General features: G+C 37.2%; 1 long non-coding RNA gene across 17 annotated transcripts in view; it reads left to right on the top strand.

Moving 5' to 3' along the window:
• Nucleotides 1-15293, top strand: part of LOC147342470 (uncharacterized) — a 294857-nt gene that overhangs the window by 73295 nt on the left and 206269 nt on the right. The window contains exons 4-5 of one of the 17 annotated variants that reach the window (XR_015158132.1): nt 1332-1378; nt 8459-8837. The exons of 15 other annotated variants lie outside the window; for them this stretch is intronic. This is a non-coding gene — a long non-coding RNA (uncharacterized LOC147342470). Of the gene's footprint in view, nt 1-1331; nt 1379-8458; nt 8838-15293 lie in introns of those variants that run through there. One more of the 17 variants, XR_015158140.1, reaches the window with a different exon arrangement.

The raw sequence follows: 15293 nt of genomic DNA, 5'->3' as shown, positions 1-15293 counted from the left end.
GAGATAAGGAGAGCCAGATGCTATGGTGGCTATGGTGGCTCCAAAAAAATAGAAAAAAAGCAATGAGGCAAAAAAGCCAAATTGTCATGATAGGTGGTGGAGGAAAAATTAACATGCTTCATGGAAATAGTCTTGTTAAATTTGCTACATTATGTAATAAAAATCAGCAGAGGCCTATGTTTCAGGGGATGACTCAGAGGATCCTCCTTATACCAGTAAGAAATTTGTGCTTAGAGGGACATCAGTATCGACAAGCAGTTCAGTGGTTGGGATGGCAGGGGGCTGAAAGCTGGAACTCCCGAAATGACTCAAAGGTGCTTATCAGGGGAGATTTGCATTCTGCTTGTACCTTCTGCTCTTTCTGCTTTTCTCTCATTTCTTCAGCATTCAGTTCAAATTCTTTCTACTTCATGAAGACCAGTCTGCACTCAACTACTTATCTGCTCAGATTCCTATGTTATTCTATATGTTATTCTATTCTATCCTATATAATTCTCACAATAGATCAGATTTTGCCTCTATCTCCAGACATTTAGATAGCATGTGATATAAAGTTTGTTGACTGCATGGACCCAGGGATGTAGTAAGAGGAAAAATATGCCTTTTGATAGCTTGTATTTGCTGTATCTTTTATTTATTTTTTTCATAAATACGGTTTCTAGGCAGGAACTCAGTTGGGTGCAAATGAGGACAAAGGAACTTTTAAGGAGGAGCAGTTACCTAAACACAGCCATCATATATGTAATACTTGTACCTGGGAAAACTAGGATTGGTGTGATCTGCTGAGCCACCAAGTAAAATCCAACCCAGAACAGAGATCCCAGGCTAGTATGTGATGACTGAATAGAAGGATGCTGAATTCCTACCATAGCACTATCTTCCCAGGGCTTATAAATCCAACCTGCTTAAAAGTACAACCCCCTAGGACACAGAACTCAAGTTTTCTGTGTTTTCTTTAGGGAAGAGAAAAAAATAAATCCCCAACTGTAACAACTACTTTTTGCTGTAAGGAGAATAAGAAAGAATGCTAGTAGGGATATTATTACCCTTAACACAGAGATCTCTGGTAGTCAGAGCAATGAACATAGACTGGTTCTCATTGCATTGAGTGAGTAAATTCTCCTCTCTTGGTCCATGCTTCCTGTTTAAAATTGCAGGATGGGTCCAGATATATTGCATCACACTAAATCAAACTTTGTGTGGCCTCTTGATGGATAACAGAACTTAGCCCCATGACTTTAAACCTCCGAGTTCTCAAAAGAAATAATAGAAACAGACTATTTCCTACTATAGAAGTAGCTTTTGACTTTTCTATTTCTCATACCCTTCAGAATGGTGGTTATTGCAACACAGAAGGGAGAAGAGAAAGGATTGTGTGGTAGGTAATTTACCTATTTCTCTAAAATTAAAAATATTAATCTATAAGCTAAGGACAAATGTTAACATCTTAGTCACGGTTTTATTATTTTCTGAAATACATTTGTTTGATACACTTTTAAACTAAAAGATTATTCTAACATAATTGCCAAAATATGACCTACAATCACAACAGAGAAGAATTTAACCTACATATATTTTTGAAATCACTCCAGGGATCCACACAGGCAAAGAAATGAAGCTTTGTAGTTTATGGTAAAAAAAAAAAAACAACTTAGGATTACATTTTATAAAATCAGGGATAAACTAGATAAAATCCAAACCAAAGATAAAGCAGAGGTATATTAATACCATAATAAGTCTACTTCAAATTATAGAATATTCATGATAAAGAGACACAACAAATGATAAGTTCAAGTCAATGTGTATATAATGAACGTACATGAACATAGACTCAATAAAGAGCTATAATAGAGATGAAGCAAAACTAACTGAAGGGAAAAACAGATGAATACTCCATTTTAGTTGGAGAGCACAGATTTCTTTCTCATTATTGTAGGAAAAGTATATAGAAATTCAGTATGAATAGGAAAGAAGGTAGAAAACATTATGAAGCAACTTGGCCTCGTTGAAACGTACAAAACTTCCACACAAAAACAGCAGGATATACAGTCTTTAAAAATACTAGTAATGTGTTTATTAAAATATATATGCTGAGCCACAAAACATACCTCAAGTTGAAAAGAATTGAATTGCACAAAGAGTATTATATGGCTGTTATATGTGCAATCACTAGCAATAATAACTGAAAAAAATCTCTATGGGTCATGGTTTTAATTTTTCTATTATCATGTCTTTGATATGTTTAAGTGTAAAATATTAAAATATAACTGATGAAAAAATAACCCACAACACCTCAGGAAGTAATTTCCTTTAACAGTATTTTTCCAATCATCCTGGGGTTTACATTATCATTTATATTAGAGTAATAATTTGGGCTAGGGCTAAGTCACTTCAGTTGTGTCTGACTCTTTGAGACTCCATGGACTGTAGCACCAGGCTCCTCTGTCCATGGGATACTCCAGGCAAGAATACTGGAGTGGGTTGCTATGCCCTCCTTCAGGGGATCTTCCCCACCCAGGGATCGAACCTGTGACTCTTAGATCTCCTGCATTGGCAGGCAAGGTCTTTACCACTAGTGCCACCTGGGAAGTTAAGAAACTTTAAATAAACATATTTGTCACCCAGTTTTCCTAGACTTGATTGGTCTCATAATCACTTTTTAAAAAATTATTTTTAAATTGAAGGATAATTGCTTTACAGAATTTTGTTGTTTTCTGTCAAATATCAATAAGAATAAGCCATAGGTGGCATTTGAGATGTCCTTTGTTAGAAAGATTTTGGTAAAGAATCTGCCTGAAATATGGGAGACCTGGATTTGATCCCTGGGTCGGGAATATCCCCTGGAGAAGGGAATGGCTACCCACTCCAGTATTCTTGCCTGGAGAATTCCATGTACAGAGGAGCCTTGTGGGCTATAGTCCATGGGATCACAAAGAGTCAGACAGGACTGAGTGACTAATTACTTGCAAGTTTTAGAAAAGTTAATCATGACAAATTCTTGTTTTCAAGAGAGAACTGACCTATCTTGCAAGTTGTCTACATCCTTCTGTTCCAGGAATTCCTTTCACAATCTTCATTTTATAACATGAAGTCCATGATTATATGTACTTCATCCACTAGGATTTAATCTTGATCAAAAATATTAGCAATCCAGTAGCAATTCATTAACCAAATATCAGGTTGATTTTCCTCTGTCATCCCCTTCTCCTCCTGGGAAAGATTGAAGGCAGAAGGAGAAGGGGACGACAGAGGATGAGATGGTTGGATGGCATCACCGACTCAATGGACATGAGTTTGAGCAAGCTCCAGCAGATGATGAAGAACAGGGAAGTCTGGCATGCTTCAGTCCACGGAGTCACAGAGTCAGACTTGACTGAGTGACTAAGAACAGCAGTTCATTATCAATTTGAAGATCTGTAGGGAAATGTCTTTTTATTTTATTTTATTTTATTTTATTTTTAAACTTTACATAATTGTATTAGTTTTGCCAAATATCAAAATGAATCCGCCACAGGTATACATGTGTTCCCCATCCTGAACCCTCCTCCCTCCTCCCTCCCCATACCATCCCTCTGGGTCGTCCCAGTGCACTAGCCCCAAGCATCCAGTCTCGTGTATCGAACCTGGACTGGCAACTCGTTTCTTACATGATATTTTACATGTTTCAATGTCATTCTCCCAAATCTTCCCACCCTCTCCCTCTCCCACAGAGTCCATAAGACTGTTCTGTACATCAGTGTCTCTTTTGCTGTCTCGTACACTGGGTTATTGTTACCATCTTTCTAAATTCCATATATATGCGTTAGTATACTGTATTTATGTTTTTCCTTCTGGCTTACTTCACTCTGTATAATAGGCTCCAGTTTCATCCACCTCATTAGAACTGATTCAAATGTATTCTTTTTCATGGCTGAGTAATACTCCATTGTGTATATGTACCACCACTTTCTTATCCATTCATCTGCTGATGGACATCTAGGTTGCTTCCATGTCCTGGCTATTATAAACAGTGCTGCAATGAACATTGGGGTACACGTGTCTCTTTCCCTTCTGGTTTCCTCAGTGTGTATGCCCAGCAGTGGGATTGCTGGATCATAAGGCAGTTCTATTTCCAGTTTTTTAAGGAATCTGCACACTGTTCTCCATAGTGGCTGTACTAGTTTGCCTCTTACACTGTTGGTGGGAAATGTCTTTTTTAAAAATAATTCTCATTCTGTGTCAAATAGAAGGTGTTTTCCTTTTGACATATATACACTATTATATATAAAACAGATAACAATAAGAACCTGCTATATAGCACAGGGAACTCTACTCAATTCTCTGTAATGGCCTTTAAGGGAAAAGCATTAAAAAAAAGAGTAGGTGTATGTGTTTGTACAACTGATTCACTTTGCTGTACACCTGAAACTAACATAGCACTGTAAACCAACTATATGCCAATGCAAATTAAAAATAAAGAAAAGGTCAGAAGAAGTGAATTTAAGCATATCTTAGAAGGGTGGACTGAGAAGTTTTGGTAGATCTTCAAACAGCAAACTGGAAATCATAGGCTATGAGTTCATCAAAATAACTGGGAAAACTAGACAATCAACCTGATATTTGGTTTAAAGAGGACAAGCATAATTATGTTGAGTTTTAATATATACCTGCCCACTTGGTTTGACATTTTATTCAGAAACAGGTTGAAGACAAAATATGAAAAATTTATTCAGAAAATTTTTGAAAAATGGTACTAGTTCTAATTAAGCTTATGTTGCAATCTAATTTGGAATTTTCTGAGAAATTTTAACAAGTGATGAACAGTGGCAGTTGAATTAAAATGAAAAAAAAGCAAATGTACTAATCACCAAGATGTTAATATCTGATTCCTTAAGTTGTGAAACATCAGATATAAATTTAAATGAGATCTTGCTGTCACGTAGCATATAAATGAATAGTACTAGGAATAACAACTATATCTAATATTTTAGGGCTAATATTAAATATTTCCCTTGGGATAGATGCTTGCATACATTCTCACTTAATTTTCTCAGAAACTGTACAAAATACATAGGCGTATCCTATTAGGGGCCTACACAACACCTGCTTCTCTGTCCAGTGTGTCTATGTCTTGGATCACGATTGGTCAGAGTAGACCATGACAATCATATACTGATTTTTTGAGTCATCTTACATTCACAGGCGGCTGTTTGAACAGATTCTGGCCAGTGACCTGTAAAATGCAAAAATCAGTTTCCACTGTCCCTAAAGCTTTTTCATGCAGAAATTCCTTACATTTTCCCAGCATATAATGTTACGATTAAAGACAGGAGTTATTTTAAGGAATGCAAAGAGCCAGCATTTTGCTGCATATATTGGAAAAAAGCAACATTTTTAAAAATGTTACTTAACTAATCCTTTATTTAATTGAAACTTGAGCATTTACCCATTCACAGATTAAAAATTATTACAGATAGAACCAGATTTTCAGAATTAAAATATTAAGAATTCTAGCACAGAATAATTACTATGAACAAAGCTAGTGGCGGTGATGGAATTCCAGTTGAGCTATTTCAAATCCTAAAAGATGATGCTGTGAAAGTGCTGCACTCATTATACCAGCAAATTTGGAAAACTCAGCAGTGGCCACAGGACTGGAAAAGGTCAGTTTTCATTCCAGTCCCAAAGAAAGGCAATGCCAAAGAATGCTCAAACTACTGAACAGTTGCGTTCATCTCAGTTCAGTTTAGTTCAGTTCAGTCACTCAGTCGTGTCTGACTCTTTGCGACCACATGAACCACAGCACACCAGGCCTCCCTGTCCATCACCAACTCCTGGAGTCCAACCAAACCCATGTCCATCGAGTCGGTGATGCCATCCAATCGTCTCATCCTCTGTCGTCCCCTTCTCCTCCTGCCCCCAATCCCTCCCAGCATCAGGGTCTTTTCAAATGAGTCAGCTCTTCACATCAGGTGTACAAAGTATAGGAGTTTCAGCTTCAACATCAGTCCTTCCAATGAACACCCAGGACTGATCTCCTTTAGGATGGACTGGTTGGATGTCCTTGCAGTCCAAGGGACTCTCAAGAGTCTTCTCCAACACCACAGTTCAAAAGCCTCAATTCTTCAGTGCTCAGCTTTCTTTATAGTCCAACTCTCACACCCATACCTGGCCACTGGAAAAACCATAGCCTTGACTAGATGGACCTTTGTTGGCAAAGTAATGTCTCTGCTTTTTAATATGCTGTCTAGGTTGGTCATAACTTTCCTTCAAAGGAGTAAGCATCTTTTAACTTCCTGGCTGCAGTCACCTGCTGCAGTGATTTTGGAGGCCAGAAAAATAAAGTCAGCCACTGTTTCCACTGTTTCCCCATCTATTTGCCATGAAGTGATGGGACCAGGTGCCACGATCTTCGTTTTCTGAATGTTGAGCGTTGTCAACTTTTTCACTCTCCTCTTTCACTTTCATCAAGAGGCTCTTTAGTTCTTATTCACTTTCTAGAATTCATCTCACATGCTACTAAACTAATGCTCAAAATTCTTCAAGCCAGGCTTCAACAATACGTGAACCATAAACTTCCAGATGTTCAAGCTAGTTTTAGAAATAGCAGAGGAACCAGAGATCAAATAGTTGCCATCCAATGGATCATTGAAAAAGCAAGAGATTCCCAGAAAAACATCTATTTCTGCTTTATTGACTATGCAAAGGCCTTTGATTGTGTGGCTTACAATAAACTATGGAAAATTCTGAAAGAGATGGGAATACCAGACCACCGGACCTGCCTCTTGAGAAACCGTGTGCAGGTTAGGAAGCAACAGTTAGAACTGGACATGGAACAACAGACTGGTTCCAAATAGGAAAAGGAGTATGTCAAGGCTGTATATTGTCACCCTGCTTATTTAACTTATATGCAGAGTACATCATGAGAAACACTGGGCTGGATGAAGCACAAGCTGGAATCAAGATTGCCGGGAGAAATATCAATAACCTCAGATATGCAGATGACACCACCCTTATGGCAGAAAGCGAAGAAGAACTAAAGAGCCTCTTGATGAAAGTGGAAGAGGAGAGTGAAAATGTTGGCTTAAAACTCAACATTCAGAAAACTAAGATCATGCATCTGGTCCCATCAATTCATGGCAAGTAGCTGAGAAACAGTGGAAACAGTGTCAGACTTTATTTTTTGGGGCTCCAAAATCACTGCAGATGGTGACTACAGCCATGAAATAAAAAGACACTTGCTCCTTGGAAGAAAAGGTATGACCAACCTAGACAGCATATTAAAAAGCAGAGACATTACTTTGCCAACAAAGGTCCATCTAGTCCAAGCTATGGTTTTTCCAGTGTTCATGTACAGATGTGAGAAATGGACTATAAAGAAAGCTGAGCACTGAAGAATTGATGCTGTTGAACTGTGGTGTTGAAGAAGACTCCAGAGTCCCTTGGACCGCAAAGAGATCCAGTGAGTCCATCCTGAAGGAAATCAGTCCTGAATGTTCATTGGAAGGACTGATGTTGAAGCTGAAACTCCAATACTTTGTACACCTGAAGTGAAGAGCTGAGTCATTTGAAAAGACCCTGATGCTGGGAAAGATTGAAGGCAGGAGGAGAAGGGGACGACAGAGGATGAGATGGTTGGATGGCATCACTGACTCAATGAACATGAGTTTGAGTAAACTCCAGCACTTGGTGATGGACAGGGAGGCCTGGCATGCTGAGGTGTATGGGGTCAAAAAGAGTCAGACATGACTGAGCAACTGAACTGAATGAAGTACAAGACTGTGAGGATACCACAGAAAGAATATCTGTAAAACTAGAAGAATAAGAATATAGAGCAGGTGTAAAAGATTCATTTCTCTTTGGAACACTAGCAGAACACTTTACCACTTTAGGATGGATAAATTAAATGTACTACATTCACAAATATACCCCATATTTTACATAGTTTATATGTACATATGTGTTTAAAATATAAAGCAAATATCAATAACTTGTACCAACTCGAATAAGGTCATTCTTGACATTAGAGATAAACCTTATGCCATGATTAAGTTGGAATAAAATCTTAATTATCCGGATCAGTAACTGAAATGTTGCCAGGTCCCAGTTGCCAGGGAACAAAGATGTTGCCAGTTGCCAGGGAGCAAAGACAGGGAGGGTTTCCTTGCACTGGACTGCTTCTGTGTGAGTATATATGAGTATGTGTGTGTGCACATGTTTGTCTTGCAGGATGTACACCACAGTGTCAGTTACAGAGTAAATAATCAACCTAGGGCCCTACAGAAACCACGTTTCCAGTTCAAGCACAGGGCATGGCACATAGATCTTTCACATATGGAGATGTTTGTGATATAGTAGAGGTATCCATGATGCTTAAGACACACATTTTATGGGATTTTGTTATACCAGATTGAGAAGATTGAAATGGATTACTAATACGTTTTTCATCTCACCTGGAGCCAAATTGCTTCCATTTCAGGGTACAGACCATCCCTCTTCCCTCGAGAAAATATTTATTCACATTTCAAGCTCTCCCTTTCAATGAAGAAGAGGAGGAAATAGATTAGCTCCTACATAAGCTGTGTGATTCATAATTCCGGGATTGTTCCCCTATGTGTGCAAGGTGTATATGGTAAACACTGTGTTATGCAAGGAGGAAATGAGCCATGGGAACTGGCACTAATGTATTCTGTAAATAAACAGTTCATCTGCCTCTGATCCAAAAACTTCATCCTTATTTTCAGGAAAACATAAATTAATATGGATATTGGGTAACAATGAATTTGGGTAGTCTTTGTCCCAGGTTCTTGGGAAGTGACTTCTATATCCTTGTACTGTCTGAGTGATAAGAATGTTTTGATCCTACGTGATGTGAGCTGTTCAAAGAACAAAAAAGCTGTTGAATTAAAAAATAAAAGAATCTTCAGGACAAGCTGAAGTAATAGACTATATTTAAGTTCCCATCTAAAGCAATAATAGCAGAACACACAGCATAAGTGAAACAATAGTTTTCAAGATGTTCGACATCAGTGATCCCTCAGAGGTTGGAAACAAATTAAGAAACCCCCCAAAATTTTTCATACTTTTGTTTTGAGAAACTTTCTGGGCCAGGGTTTAGATGGGAGCCCATGTAGAGTCAGCTGACTCTGTAAACTGAGAATGTGGAGCTGAGAGGCCAAGTAGGTACAAAACAAGGAGATTACGAAGGGCACAGGGAAACTTTTGGAGTGACGTGTATGCTCATTTTCTTGACCATAGGCATATACTTATGTGGTCGTGGTGGTTTAGTCACCAAGTCGTGTTTGACTCTTGTGACCCCATGGACTGTAGTAGCCTGCCAGGCTCCTCTGTCCATGAGATTCTCCAGGCAAGAATACTGGAGTGGGTTGCCATTTCCTTCTCCAGGGGATCTTCCTGACCCAGGAATTGAACCAGGTCTCCTGCATTGCAGGCAGATGATTTACCGACTGAGCTATGAGGGAAGCCCATATACTTATGTCAAGATGCTCAGTTGTATGTTTAATTACAATAGATTGTGTATAAATTAAACCTCAATAAAAATATTTTAACCAAAAAAATGAAAGGATATTCCCTTTCAGTAACTGCTGCTGCTGCTGCTAAGTCACTTCAGTCGTGTCCAACTCTGTGCGACCCCAGAGTCAGCAGCCCGCCAGGCTCCTCCATCCCTGGGATTCTCCAGGCAAGAACACTGGAGTGGGTTGCCATTTCCTTCTCCAATGCATGAAAGTGAAAAATGAAAGTGAAGTCGCTCAGTTGTGTCCAACTCCTAGCAACCTCATGGACTGCAGCCTACCAGGCTCCTCCATCCATGGGGTTTTCCAGGCAAGAGTACTGGAGTGGGGTGCCATTGCCTTCTCTGTTCAGTAACTGAGATGACCTTAAAAATGAACTCTCCTTTCCTAGTATTGAAACACTTAAGAAGCACCATTAGTCATTAGATTGTTGTTTAATGTACGTGGCACTATGCAACTAGGTAGTTTCTGGAGCTTGATCTTCAAAATCCATTGAACTAGTCCTACTCTACAATCTAACATTTGCACTCATGTCCTCTTATCTTGACTGTATGTAATCTCTACTCTAATAAAAATATCATGAACATAAAATAAGGTCTTATCACTTGTAAAATGAGCATAGACATTACTGTTGATTACCACTAACTTGTCATTAGTTATGTGTAACTAATTGCAGGTTTTAAAATTAAATATATTTAAGAATAATCATATCATAACCAGTTTGACATATTTAACTGTCCTTGTATTTCCTTATTATTATTGTCCTTATTTTATAAACATCTGTTCTCATCCTGTTTAACTTTTAGCAATTAACTCTAATAACTCATTTATGACTGTGGTTCACTTTCCTCCTTGTTATTAACAGAAGAATTCTTTTTAAAATTTCTGTAATGAAATATTCTTTTTGGAATCCAGGCATTTTCCTGTGGCCAGGTTCTGCTGCTGCCTCTGCTGTGGGTCAGAGGCAGGCACAGAGCCCAAATCCTCAGTACTGCACAGAATCTATGATGCACTTACCTAAAACTCTGTGTTCAATATGTAACATAAGTCATGCCATTTGTTTTAGGTTTAGATAAAAATAGTAGAGTTACTGGAATTGAAAGTTATCATAAGCAGAATTATTCAGAGTTATTTTTCATGTTAGAAAAGATGTAAATTTTATTCTGAAAAAAATATAGAATACTGAAACATTTTTTTTTAATTTAAAGAATTCTTTTATTTACTTACAAATAACAAAAACCCATAACACAAAACTTATGTTAACATAATTTTTATAAGAAAAGAATTATATGAACAAACTTGCATGATAGAATGTACTTCCTTGCAGCATTGTGCAGTCAGTATTTACCAGGATGAGAGAATCACATTCAGAGTAATAAGAGAACCCTAGAAGATGCTGGAAAAAAAGTTAACAAATAAGAAATTTTCATGACAGGAATGTCTTTAGGACGAACATACACTCATATATGTGTGCATATGTAACTACATAAATCCTTGTTGATCTATGGTATATTCTTATGAAAATTATTTAATAATGTTATGTCTATCCCAATTCTACCATGATTTCAAACCTTCAGTTAAGTACACTGCCAGCAAATCTATTGAGTTAATGAGCTCTTGAGGCTCATGAGGGCTTCCCTGTTGGCACGGTTGGTAGAGAATCAGCCTGCAATGCCAGAGACCTGGGTCCAGAAGATCCCTAAAAGAAGGAAACGGCTACCCACTCCAGTATTCTGGCTTGGAGAATCCAGTCCATGGGGTCGCAAAGAGTCAGACACAACTGAGCGGCTTTCACTTCTGGGGTCATTTAAAGAAGCCCATATTTGCATTAATATTAGATAAGAGAACATAGGGAGTAGTTGAGAAAAAAAAATCCAAAAATTCAAAAACAGTATGGAATTAGAATGAGATTTACCCAGTGAAGTCTCTTTGGGAACTTACAGAAAGACCTGGAATTAACAATAAATGTGCAACTAGTTCTCTACAACTTTGTTCTGCCTAAAAAATAAAGGAAAAGATGACCTCAAAATGTTAGAGAACATAAACACAAGAAGATTGGGGCTATATATTTTTTGAAAGAATTAATTAAAATTAAGGCTGTCCTGAGTCCAATTTCAAGGCTGTAATAAAGCATATGAGAACACTAAGTACAACTCTGACATAATCAGCAGCTGAATATGCAGTATGATAGTTGGTAATCAGAAGGTATTTATTCCAGTTAGACTCCCTGTGTTTGCTCAGTTGTGACGCAGGAAAAGAGCAATTTAGAATTTGAGTTTTATTTTACATTTCTATAATAGCAGTTTGTTGGAAATTCCTTACATAAGAAAAGATATATTATTTGTTCTGCTTTCTCCAACTAATTGCCAAGTTTGTCTGTAGAGCTCTCCATAGTTTGCTTGGAGTCACTGATAGGAAAAACAAACGAAAATCAAAACTTTGCGATCTTTTGATTTAAAAGAGTCTTTAAAAAGACTTTTCCAGCTGAAATAATAATGACTATTTACTGAGCACCTTTGAAAAATTGCCAATAATAAGTTTTAGCTTTGTTGTTGGTATAAATTTCTAGATGATTCTTATTCTCATTTTACACAGAGAAAAATAAATCTAAAAGGGAATAATCAAGAGATAATCAAGGAAGAAGCTTGTTTATAGCATAAGCCATAGAAAGCATTTAGAGGGACATGTTTCATCCATAGATTAGTAGGAAAAATAATCTTGCCAAAAGAGTCCCTTTGTACTCCGACTCTGTTAAGTCTAGAGGGACGTCTGTTCCTAGGAGCTCTCCATTGCCTTCTAGATGTTTGTCAGCATTTTTATTCTAAGGGAACAGCTTGAAATAGTGTGACAGTAACTCTTAAGGGAATTGTGTGCACACTTTCCAGAAATCTAAAATGTAATGCCACTTAACTTCTCAAGTGTCCTGGGACCGTTCCCAACTGTTAGTTTTGTGTATCTGCTTGCCACAATCAATACTCTATTAAGTACAGCAGTTTTGTAGCACTGAGCCATGAAATGGTGTGACTGGTTTTTCCAGACTGTTGCTTCATTAAAGGACAAGGGGGCCCAATATGTTTTGTTACTAGAAAACTATAGAAAATAAATCTAGTTAATGATTATGAATAAAATCAATCTTGTCTGACACTAAATTTGTTTGTGCTAAGATGCTTCAGTCATGTCTGACTCTTCATGACCCTACAGACTATTAACCACCAGGCTCCTCTGTCCATAGGATTCTCCAGGCAAGAATAGTACAGTTGGTTGCCATGCCCTTCTCCAAGGCATCTTCCCAATCCATGGGTCAAAACCACATCTCCCGCACTGGCAGGCAGGTTCTTTACCACTAACACCACCTGGGAAGCCCGATATTAAATTTCATGAAGAGCAGTTCCACCATCAGTAGTAGATTATCTGGATTTTCTTTTTCATTTAGTTGAATTTGCTTAAGGGGCTGTTGGCATCATTGCATGAATTACTGACTTTTTACATTGCTCCACTTGACTCACAATTCAAAGTTCGGATGTCCACAGACTGCTTAGATCAGCTCTTAGGAGATAGGCAAAGTATTTCTAAGCCAGCTTAGGGAGAGACACAAAAAATTGTCTTTGTCATTATGGGAAATGCTTCACTGAGTTTTATATGGTTCAGAGAGTTATGAAGGCTTCTAACATTTGACTGTAAGATGATAGCCCAAGTATAGCAAATGTTCCAAATTAAAAACAGTAGTAGTGGCATATTCAATGGGCAAAATTATTGCCCATTAAAGACAAGGCTAATGGTAGTTCTTTAATTATTGATTTATTACTACTGTTCTTTCCAAAACTTTTCAAGGAAGTTGTCATAAAAGTTTTGTGGGTAGTATTGATGAGATGGAAATAAAACAAAATGACACAGAGGATATCTGAGCATTGTTAATTCAAAAACTGCTGGGCTGATAGGATAACTGCAGTTTGCCTTTACATTTACATCTGCTAAGCTACTTGGAAGTCATACATGGATGGATTAATGGATGGATAGATAGATATAGACTGATAAAGTTTTCATATTTTCATTTTACTCATAATGGCTGGCAATAGCTGGATGTTTAACATTGCCTGGATATTGTGAGAAATTATTGTCCTCATTTAATTCTCATGAAAAATATGAGATATGTAGTGTTATCCTTTTTATACAGACAAAAACATATGGATTTATAAAGTTTTATGGTACTTATCCAAGGTTTCAGTATCTAAAGACCAAAATTACAAATTCAGAGTATTTTGTTGTCATGATGTTTGAGTTTTTATCTACTGGGGAGAAATTATAGAAGGACATTGTATAAGAGCATTAAATTATATAACAGACAAGCTTTATAATTCTATTTCTGTTGTCCTTATTTCAGTAAGGAAGGTCCATAGTAAGCTATTTATATGCAATTCATTGTTCTCAAATATATATATATATATATTTGCCTATCTCATCTTGCAACAAATAATATTAACTACATCATAGTCCTATATGATTTTTAGGCTCAGTTTTGAAATCTTTTAAAAAGATATATTCATATCGAATTGTGAAAGTTTGTTTTTAAATTTGAAGGAGACAGTATTGCAAATATCCTAGTATATTAACTTACCTATTGTAAGATTCAATAAATGTTAATACTGTTTTCTTTGGACACTTTCTTCTTAGTGATAAAAATAAATCTATGTCCTTAGTCCTTCCATATCATAGACCTCTGAACAATTGACTACAACTTACTGATTTTACTGATCTTTTCCTTACCTTAGTGTTGCTTTTTGTTCATGATTAATTTCTATTAAGCTGATGTTTTGATGGTTTGTACCATGTTGATTTGTAAAGCTGCGAACTGTTGTTCCTGGCATCAACTTTGCCTTATGGCTCCAAGTTAGGGTAGCCAAAATGGAACTTCCTTTGAAAGATTTGGAAGGCAGAAGTGAAGTTGAAGCATTTCACTTGGAAGGTGATTGCAGTTAGACACAGGACTGACAGTCACAGAGAAGCTCATTGAGTTCCATTTGAACACATATTCCTGACTTTGTATCCAACTCATTTTCCATCTTCAGGAATAACAACCCCTGGTGTTCCACCAGATCCTTGGCTAGAGTCTCACAGAAGCAGCACTTGCAGAGAGGGAACAGCTTCCCATAGACTTATACACAAACTCCTTCTTTATGATTTCAATTTATTAGATAGATGTACTTTTCCTTTTTCAGATTTCCTAGCATGTTCCAACTTGTCCACTCAAGCCAGTGTTTCATATGTGCATATTAAGGACTCTCTCCACAATCTTTCAACTCTCTCTGCCATAATTTCACTTCCCTTATCAACTCCTTTATGTGTATAAGATCTAATTCTTACATAAATGGGGAGAGAGAGAGAGAACACAGGAAGGAAGGAAGGAAGACAGTACCAACCGTGCAAACTCTTTCTAGAGGATGATTTACTCATTAAAAAACACTAATCATGAAAGATCCTATTCATCAAAACCTGTACTTAAATTATTTTTCATATGAGTGGTAAATACTCTAAGAAGACCAGTATAAATTGAGTCCATGGAAGAAAATATTTAACTTTTATTTCAAGGAAAATAGATAAAATTATACCATGTCTAATCAGGGAATCAGTTTACCTTTTCTATATAGTGGATTTCAGATTTGATAAAATTATGTATTGGGACATAGCACCACAGCAAATATTGGTAGCCTTTGTCTGTAGGGCCCAGAATTATTCATGTGTATGTGTACTATTAATGTGGCTCAGACGGTAAAGCGTCTGCCT

Source organism: Bos grunniens, chromosome 29 (assembly GCF_055505025.1).
Source record: "Bos grunniens cultivar Pamir isolate PY7600 chromosome 29, Bosgru_T2T1.0, whole genome shotgun sequence".
In the NCBI taxonomy this organism is placed as follows: domain Eukaryota; kingdom Metazoa; phylum Chordata; class Mammalia; order Artiodactyla; family Bovidae; genus Bos; species Bos grunniens.
Note: the sequence above shows the minus strand (reverse complement) of the source record. Positions and strands in the feature narration are given on the sequence as shown.